Raw genomic sequence first — 10,703 nt, 5'->3', positions numbered from 1 at the left:
CAAATGTTTGATAAAATGCCTCTATAGACTTATTATGAAAAAGTGTGCATTTATATGCTATACAAGGTCATGTGATGCTTTACTTTTTATGCTATCAAGTCCTGGGGGTATTTAATACACGATAATTTAGCTATTTACGTAGACCCAGTGTCAGTTACAGAATAGTCTCAGTCACATCACGATTAGTAGTACTCTCAGTCAGTTGCAGGACTCATGAAAAACTTAATAGACTCAGTATTAGTCCTATCTAGTTTAGTATTCAGTTCAGACCTCAGTAAACTCGGTCAGCTAACAGAATTCAGTAGTATTCCATCAATCAATGGAACTTAGTAAACTTAGTAACAGTTCAGTCAAGCCTAATATGAACTAGGAAATCAATTCAGTGTCTATTCAGTTGGGAGTAGGAATCAATGCTGAGTTAACCCAGGGATGGGGGAATTCCTACCAACAGAAGGTTTGGTTGATAACGCTCAATCTACAGCTCTCGTGGGAGTGTAAAGCGGTCGTTAGCAAATATAGAACCCAACCTGGGTTGGGTATCGATCCCACAGAGAATAGCTTGGCCAACAAGCAAGAGAAATTACTAGACTTTTAGTGCAAGTTTCGTAGGAAAGGGGGGATTGTAGTATGTAACCAAAACAAGAATGTAAGAACTGAAAATAGCAAAATAAAGAGAGATTGTCACGTGTGTTGTAAACAATGAGAATTGAGGCGTTGGGGTTATGTCCACCTTCTGAGGTATACGTCTCTATTGGCTATGAGTGTGTAGAGTCTTGACATGTAATTGCTTATAGAGAATTGTAGTCGATGGTAAATCCAAGCGTCTCTCGACCTAAACAAGGACTATTTCACTTTAACTCTCTCGAGCTTAAAGCGTGACTAACGGTACGAATTCTCCAAGAAGTTAGTCCAGGTACGGCACTAGCTTTTTAATAGGAAAGGGTGTCCTACTACCTTGACATTATCTCTTTTCCAGACAAATAACTTTTCTCTCGAACAAGTCAGATGTTAGACTGGCGTTGGTCTATGCGTCTTCTTTTCTAGACAAATAACCTTTCTCTCGAACAGGTTAGATGTTAGAATGGCGTGTTCTTGTGTTTGAACCGCAAAGAATGTAGATTTAAGATGAAGAGAATAATGATATAAGCAATATACTTGTCTTGAACTCACAAACTCATAGCTATAGATAGTAACTCATTCGGCTTCCATAACCCCAACTAAGAGATTTAGTTACCCATGAATGCGAAGGATATCACGTTTTGCATGGTGGATGGCGTGAATAGTAGGTGTTTGGCGTGTGGTTTTAGTGATTCCGTAGCAAGTAACGATTCTCTTGTTGTGGAATTTAAGAGTAGAAGAATGAAGAATTGAGAATGGGTTGTAGGAAGATGTCTTAATTGTAAGGAGATGAATGAATTGTCAGAATGTCTCCCTCCCTCTCCCTTTAAAATCTCTAACATGATAGGGTATTTATAATACTCCTATCCTACTCCTACTAAACTAATAAAATAAATAACCAAATCCTAATATACTAATGAAATCCTTGACCCAATTGTACTAGGGTAAGGTTACAAAATTATAATCCAAATAGAATGATGAAACACATAACCTAATTGCACTAGGTTAATGTATTATGGCAAAAATCCAGCTTTGTGTCTGTAAGTCCCAAAGTCTTCAGAAATGCTGTTTTAGCCCGGGACAGATTTTCCATGCAGCAGATTTAGTCCTTTATGCGTCCAGCTCCTTTCCATCTCGTTTGTGAGCTTTCTTTTGCGTCAAGTAAGCCATAAATTGCTGTATTTTGCATCATTTATACCTGAAACTTTCCTAATCACATTTGTTAGCTCATTTACAGGAAAAAGGACTAAAAGTGTACGAAATAGATAATTAGTTCTCGAAACTAGGCTAAAATATGGGCAAAATATATTGATATAGGCGCGTAATTTCGCCTATCATCATTGGTCCTTAGTAGCAATCCCTATGTTATAGACCATACATAGATAGCATAGGTTGAGATATCTTCCTACCAGGTTAGGGTTGATACACTCACACGAGTTTTCCTGCTAGCGAGGGTTATCAAAAGAGCTTTTTGTTATAGAGGGTTAACTCACAGATTGTCTCTACCCGTGGCATGATATTGACACATTTCCTACTGGGGTTATAGGTTAGACCCCAATCTATTTAGAAAAGGGTATGTCGGTTAGATAATTACCTCCAATAGTCTCAGTTTCAGATTCAGTCTCAGTATAGAACTCAGTTTAGTTCTATAGATTTAGGACTGTCAGACACAGTCACTCAACTTAGTACGAAACTCAGTATAGTTCCATAAAATCAAGACTGTCAGATATAGTCACCTATCTATCAGTAATATAGTGTCAGTTAATCAGTATTCAGACTCAGTATTCAGTGTTATCAGGATCTCAGTTACAGTATACATATTCATGCATGTACTCTCATTCAGTTATATTCATGTCATTCAGTCAGTATTGTTCATGCATATGAACCTATGCTTTTTAGCCTACCTAATTTAGCATACCAGTACATTCAAAGTACTGATGCATAATTTTCTCTTGTGCTATGATGTCTTATATCATAGGTTTAGACATACGGGCTCCCGAGCACCCTTAGCAGTTCAGATCTTCAGCAGTCAAAGTTAGTGGTGGGTCTTCATAGTTTGAGGACATAATTATTTTCTTTAGTTTTTTGGTTTATTAGTACAATTTTTAGTAGTTGGAGTTAGTTGGGGGCTTGTCCCATCAACTCCAAGATTTAGACAATATAGGCTTTTCAGACTGGAGTATTTTCAAGAAGATGTTTCAGTTTTGGTATTGTTATACCATATTCAATTTTATTTTAGTATTGAACCTCATGGCAAGTTTCTACCTAATTTCTGCCTAATTATGGTATTACTATTCAGTTATTGCAGCAGGTACCAGTCATGGGTTAGCTTGTGGTCCTTCAGGATTATGAGCGCCGTGTAGCGTTCGAGGTACAGACTCGAGGCTTTATAAACTTGGTATCAGAGATTAAGGTTTAATAGAGTCCTAGGAAGTCTAAAAGCTACATCTAGTAGAGTTTTGTGCATGGGTGTGTAGCGCACCACACTTATGGATAGAAGGCTATTAGGTGTTTTAGGAAAAATTTCCCTTCTTTCAGTACTCATATCGTATGAGTGAGCAAGAGCTCCAGTTAAATACTCTGTCGAATCCAAGTTTCTCTATGATTTACAGAATATGCCTCCAAACAGGACTAAGGGAAGAGGAACGAGAGACTAGCCAGAACCCCAGCCCGTTTAGTTAGATCCTCTGGATGAACATGTGTCCCACGCTGAGTTTAGAGCAGCTTTTACCACCCTAGCTCATTCTGTGGTAGCCCAAAATAAGTGTTCAACTAATTTTTCAGCCAACCCAGTGGCCAATACAACTGCTGCCAGGATTTGAGATTTCACCTGAATAAACCCGCCATCTTTTTCTGCATCTAAGTCAGATGAGGACCCTCAAGAATTTCTTGATCAGGTGCAGAAAGTTACAGATATTATGAGTGTGACTGCTGTTGAGAGAGCTGATTTGGCTACATATCAATTACAGGATGTGGTACACTTATGGTTTAAACAGTGGAAAGTAGAAAGGGCCACAGATGCAGGGCCCATAGAATGGGATGAGTTTGTTGTTGCTTTTCTGGATAGGTTCTTCCCGCTGGAGTTGAGGGAAGCAAAGGTTTTAGAGTTTATAAATCTGAAGTAGGGCAATATGACAGTACAAGATTTTTCTCTTAAGTTCACTTAGTTAGCCAGATATGCCCCCCAAGAAGTAGCAGATAACAGATCTAAGATGAGTAAGTTTATGTCTGGGGTGTCTAGCAGTATGGTCAAGGAGTATAGGAACACAATATTGATTAAGAAGATGGAAATATACAGGATCAAGAAGATGGTTAGTGTTTCTTATGTGGAGGTTGGTAAAAAGAAGTTAGCTCAGAAAGTTCATCAGCTTGCCCAACTAGGTGTTCTCTTAGTCTATTCATCAGAAGGTGGTGTATGGGTGCAAAGTAGTTTAGAATCATCCTTGGTTTTTGAGGTGAATGAAAAGTAGGATAGGGATTGCAGTCTAGCTAAGTTGAAGGAATCAACTATAGATCAGAAAGTAGAGGCTTTCTCCCAAGAAGGAGATGGTGTGTTGTACTACCAGGGTCGGCTATGTGTGCCTAGCGTAGATGACTTGAGGCAGCAAATTCTTACAAAAGCGCATGGTATGAACTACTCTATTCATCCAAGGGCCATTAAGATGTACCATGATTTGTAGGAGATCTACTAGTGGAGTGGGATGAAGAGAGATATTGCAGAGTTCGTGGCTAAGTGGTCAGCATGTTAGCAGGTTAAGATTGAGCATCAGAAGCCTAGCGGGTCCATGCACGAGTTTAGTATTCCCTATTGGAAGTGGGAAGAGGTGAATATGGATTTTGTGATGGGTTTACCTCGTACTCATCGCCAACGTAATTCAGTTTGGATCATTGTAGATAAGATGACCAAATCAACTTATTTCCTACCAGTCCATACCTCTTATTCAGTAAAGGATTACACTAAACTCTATATCTGGGAGTTGGTCAGATTGCACGTGTTTCATTATCCATTATCTTAGATAGAGGTACGTAGTTCACCTCTCATTTTAAAAAAGCATTCTAAAAGGGTCTTGGTACCTAAGTTCATCTCAGTACAACCTTTTATCCTCAGACAGATGGTCAAGCAAAAAGGACCATTCAGACTTTAGAAAATATGCTTCAAGCATGTACAATAGACTTTAAAGGTAGTTAGAATAACCACTTTTCTTTGATTGAATTTGCATATAACAATAGCTGTCATTCCAATATTTAGATGGCTTCATTTGAGGATCTTTATGGGAGGAGGTATAGATCTCCCATTGGTTCGTTTAAAGTGGGTGAGGCCACAGTGGTAGGGCCTAACTTGGTATTTAATACCATAGAGAAAGTCCAGTTGATCAGGGAAAGGCTAAAGACAGCTTAGAGCCAACAAAAATCGTATGTAGATATGCACAGAAAGGATCTCGAGTTAGATATTGGTTATTATGTGTATTTAAAAATCTATCCTATGAAAGAAGTAAAGAGGTATGGCAAGAAGGGGAAGCTAATTCCCCGATATATCGGTCCTTACCGAATCCTTAACCATTTCAGAAAGGTATCTTACGAGCTTGAGTTGCCGTCAGACTTAGTTTTAGTGCATCCAGTATTCCATGTCTCTTTTATAAAGAAATGCATAGGTGACCCAACAGTTGTTGTCCCTGTATAGAGTATAGATATTCAGAACACCCTCTCTTATAAGGAGATTCTAGTCAAAATCTTTGATTATCAGATTCGTAGACTGAGGAACAAAGAATTCCCTCTAGTCAAAGTACTTTGGAAGAATCATTCCGTTGAGGGAGCTAATTAGGAAGCAGAAACAGACATGTGGACCAAGTATCCTCACCTCTTTTCTGTAAATTTAGATTCAGCTCAAGGTAACAGTTCCTCTAACTCAATTTAGTTTTATGTTCAGATGTAGCTACCAACTTGGTATCAATTAATGTTTCATACTCACTCATACATTCACAAATCAGTCCAGTCATGTACACATGCATCAGACATGCATGTTCAGTATATAAACTCAGCTTATCAGTAATTTCAGTCATGAAATCATGCTTCAGTTGTGGATATGTAGTGTCTAAATCTAGTCTATCATTATTCTTATTTTAATCAGTCTTATTCGAGGACGAATGTTCCCAAGGGGTAGATATTGTAAGACCCCAGCAAAAATCCTAAGCTTAATGCAAACCCTTAAAGCTTGTTAAGAGATCCCAGACTTAGAAAAATTCTAGCTAAGTATTCAGACAGTATAATTTTCGCCTTCATAAGTTGGTAACTCTATTTCATGGCTCTTATGACCTTAAAGTATTGATATTTAGATTAATTCATGATCAGGAATGTCAGTACGTGTTTCTGGATAAGTTTTGGATTTTTTGGACCTCATTTAGACCATGTTCAAGTGACTAAAATAGTGAGTCGACGCAATCTTGATGTGTTACATCGTCCATCGCATCGATAGATAATTTTTCCCTCAGCTCAGTGCAAATTCTAGTGAACCAACATGGACTAGACGTGGTGCATTGGTCATCGCATCGATGCTAATGATGTGGTGCATCGGTCTGCGCATCGACAGTCCGATTTTCATTTATTAAAAACCAGCATCCTTACGGATATTTGGGTATTTTTCCCACCCTTATTCATCCCTAAAACACGAGATTCAAACCTCATTAAGAAAAATACACTCACTTTCTCTCAAATTGCTCAAGAACAAGAACCCTAGGTGATTTAATATCAAAGCCAAGGCTCAAGATTTCACCATTGTAATTCAAGAATTTAGCAACCAAGGTATGTGAAGTGTTCATCCAAGGGTTTCTTCCACCCTTGGAGTCCAAGAAACTCTTTTAAACTTAAAGTAGATTGATTTCATGATTTCCATGATTTTGAATTAAAGTGTATTCATGAGTATTATATAATTGGGTTTTCTATTTCATGATTTATTGTAAGATTGATGTAGAATTAATTGATATGTGTGATTTATCATGTAAATTCATGTTGAAACCCATGGAATTGTGAATGTGAAGTTGAATCATGATGCTCACATGTTGTTTAGTATTATGTGTATATACTATCCCATCCAAGTGTTTGGTGAACTGCTCATGTGAATGTAATAATAAGATTATATCATCTTAGTATATATACTAGTTCATGCCATGCAAGTGTTTGATAAAATGCCTCTATAGATGCATTATAAACAAGTGTGTATTTGTATGCTATGCAAGGTCATGTGATGCTTTACTTTTTATGCTATCGAGTTCTGAGGGTATTTAATACCCGACAATTTAGCTGTTTACCTAGAGCCAGTGTCAGTTACAGAATAGTCTCAGTCATATCACGATCATTAGTACTCTAAGTTAGTTACAAGACTCAGGAAAAACTCAGTAGACTTAGTATTAGTCCCTTCTAGTTCAGTATTTAGTTCATACCTCAGTAAACTCTGTCAGCTAACAGAATTCAGTAGTATTTCTTCAGTCAACGGAACTCAGTAAACTCACTAACAGTTCAGTCAAGCCTAATATGAACTAGGAAATCAGTTCGGTGTCTATTCAGTTGGGAGTAGGACTCAGCACCGAGTTAACCCAGGGATGAGGGCATTCTTGCCAGCAGAGGGTTTGATCCTTAGTAGCAATCCCTACATTACAGAACTACATAGCCAGTGTAGGCTGAGATATTTGCCTGCCAGGTTAGGGTTGATACATCTCACTCGAGTTTTCCTGACAGTGAGGATTGACGAAAGAGCCTCCTATTAGAATGGCTTAACTCACAGCTTGTGTCTACCCGTGGCACGGTATTGACACCCTTCCAACTGGGGTTATAGGTTGGACTCCAATCTATTTAGAAAGGGAAATGTTGGTTAGATGATTACCTCCCACAGTCTAAGTTTCAGATTTAGTCTCAGTATAGAACTCAATTCAGTTCTACAGATTCAGGACTGTCAGACACAGTCACTTAGCTCAGTACGGAACTCAGCATAGTTGCACAAAATACTGTTAGAAATAGTTGCCTATCTATCATTAATACAGTATCGGTTCATTAGTATTCAGACTCAGTATTCAGTGTTATCATGATCTCAATTACAGTATATGTATTCATGCATATACTCTCATTCAGTTATATTCATGTCATTCAGTCAGTATTGTTCCTACATATGAACCCAGACATTTCAGCCTACCTCACTTAGCATACCAGTACATTCAAAGTACTGATGCATACTTTTCTCTTACACTATGATGTCTTATATCATAGGTTCAGACGCACGGGCTCCCGAACTCCCTTAGCAGTTCAGATCTCTAGAAGTCAAAGTTAGTAGTGAGTCCTCATAGTTTGAGGACATGATTATTTTCTTCATTATTTCGGTTTATCAGTACAATTTTTAGTAGTCGGAGTAAGTTAGGGGCTTGTTCCATCAAATCCATGAATCAGACAGTAGAGGCTTTTCAGACTAGAGTATTTTTAGGCAAATATTTTAGTTTTGGTAATGTTATACCGTATTCAGTTTTATTTTAGTATTGAACCTTATGGTAAGTTTCTGCCTAATTTTCGCATAATTATAGTATTACTATTTAGTTATTGCAGCAGGTACCAGTCATGGGTTAGCTTATGGTCCTTCGAGATTATGAGCACTGTATAACATCCGGGGTACAGACTCGGGGTATTACATACACGCTCTTAGAGAAGGTAACACTCTAGCTTATTATTTTACTAACCTTGTGTTTGTTTTTGCAGGTGATTTTAAATTCAATGACTTTGAACAAGTTCCAATATAAGGAAACAATATTATCAGATTCGACAAGACAGGTACTCCTAATATCACAAGAATTACTCAGAAACCAGAGTAACAATATTAAACACAAAATACAAAGGAAGATTGGGCATGGAACAAATAGCTAAGAAACATCAAAATAAGATCTATAGAAGAACAAAATTACTATCAAGGCATTAGTTCTTACTTAGAAGAAGATGAATGGCACAAATTTGGACCTTATTGATCAGCTTTTGACAGTCTTTGATTAGCCCTTAAAAAGAAATAAAGTAGTGAAAGTAGAGTTACATAATTTTTAGATGGGAATTAATTAGAACTACATGTACTTGTTGTTGGGATACCTCCAGTGAGAGCTTGGGATGTTATTAGGATGCTTATTTGAATAACAAGAATATTGGATTGAACTTGGGTATTCCAATTTGAAGATGAACTTATCCTATTAGACAAAACATGAGTATTGGGGACCTATTAACTTACTGATTCACTCTAATTACCTCAGGTGGTGGTATTAGCTTTAATGGAAGCTTAACCCACTGAGCTAAATAGATGAAGTAAAGTAAAGATCGATTACTTATCTGATTTGAGATGGACATGGGGATTTATTTTTGATGAAAAAAAGATAAGATTTGCGGTTAGGATAGGAACATTCTTAATATGCCCTATTTGACTCAAATACTAGATGAAATACAAATGTACGTTGAATTAGTTTCCACATTCCTACTCAATGATATAGTTGTGAGGCTATTTTAAATAGATGGTTAGAGACTCGAAAGACCATAATCATGTTATAAACCTCGTGAATCAACAACTAAGATATATAACTTAAGAAATGCAATTGTATAGCTATTGTATGATTGTTCCGGATGCCTTAGCCTTGGAACTCTCTATATTATTATTTGTAACACTTCTAATTTTTTTTTATTGTTCATTGTTACTTTTAGCATAATGAAACTCAAACTCATACTGGTTACAAATCACACTGATTTAACTTTATTATTAATACTTGAATTAGATTGTTTCTAAATGGCTAGTGTATAGAGATTAGTGACATATTCATTCCTGTGGGAGTCTCCATAGATTATGTAAGGATCACTTTTTTTTCAATTCTCACTCTTGGGAGATTCAAAGAAATGGTTGAAGGAAGAACCTTCAAATTCTAACAAAACTTGGGACTACTAGGGAAAGAAATTCCTTATTTGATTATTTCTATTTGGCAAAACTATAAGGCTGAGAAGCGAGATCTTAAGTTTTAAGAAGAAGATAGATAAAAATCTCTATCATGTATGGGAAAGATCCAAGTCTTTTTATAGAGATTTCCTGCATCACCAAAAGAAAATTAAGCTATTTGCTAACACTTTTATTGAAAGTCTTAACCATAACACAAATTTTTCCTAGATTCAGAGACAGATGGTTAGACTTTGAAGAAAACCTTTGATGAGTTGTGTACGTTCCTAACTATATCACACAAGGTAATCAAGTATGGTAGGGTTATTTCTCTGAAAGTATGGGGAAGAAGCATGTAGGTATGATCAAAGTAGATAGTATCAAAATATTGGCTACACAGTTGGCCTCATTTGAGAACCAAATAATGACTCATTTAACAAGTTGAGTGTGACTCAAACTTAGGACCAGTTTAATGAAGTTTAACAGGCACAAACTTGATATAAAATTTGGGTTAGTATTGGTCGCTCTGCAGACTTATGTGGAGTAAATCCAAAATTAGTCAATTTTATAGGCAATGCACATAATTGGTGTCACCAGTGTCAATAATTAATAATTTATTTTCAAGCTTACCTTTCTTTTGTCCTTTAAATTCAATATTTGATATTGTAACATCCTGATCATAGTTCACTAATCCTAAAGGCTCAGTTTTGGGGTTATTATCTGGCCTATGTTGGTTGATCCTACATTCGTTGCTTTCTAATGCTTAGTCGTTATGAATTGGCCCGATAGTTTCCCCTTCCTTGACCAATTCACGTGTAACACCCCAACTTGGGATAAGGAGTCCCATATTAGAAAAATATAGGATAGATGTTAGGTATATAAGTAAGCAAGCCTTACTCTCTAGTGATGCTTTTTAAAGTCGTGCGGGTCTGGGTCCAGAGTGGATAATATCACTAGTGAGTTGGGAAGTTACAGGGGTCTGTCGGGACTTGATGGATCAGGATGTCCGTCACGGCCAGAGCCTCGGCTTGGGTCGTGACATCACGTTCTTATCTCTAGTGTTGTGATTCATATACACCTTAGAATCCTAATTTTCCATCTGGTGTTATGATTTATCTCCACCGCAGAATCCTAATTTTCTTTCATG

At 37.1% G+C, this 10,703-nt stretch overlaps 1 non-coding gene across 1 annotated transcript; it reads right to left on the bottom strand.

Moving 5' to 3' along the window:
* Nucleotides 1-9,616: 9,616 nt before the first annotated feature.
* LOC124899886 lies at nt 9,617-9,723 on the bottom strand. The gene has a single exon (XR_007057449.1). It is a non-coding gene; the product is annotated as a small nucleolar RNA R71 (small nucleolar RNA).
* Nucleotides 9,724-10,703: the final 980 nt, after the last annotated feature.

The sequence above is a fragment of the Capsicum annuum genome, chromosome 6, assembly GCF_002878395.1.
Source record: "Capsicum annuum cultivar UCD-10X-F1 chromosome 6, UCD10Xv1.1, whole genome shotgun sequence".
Classification (NCBI taxonomy): Eukaryota; Viridiplantae; Streptophyta; class Magnoliopsida; order Solanales; family Solanaceae; genus Capsicum; species Capsicum annuum.
The sequence above is the reverse complement of the archived record's forward strand: the minus strand, read 5'-3'. Positions and strand labels throughout refer to the sequence as shown.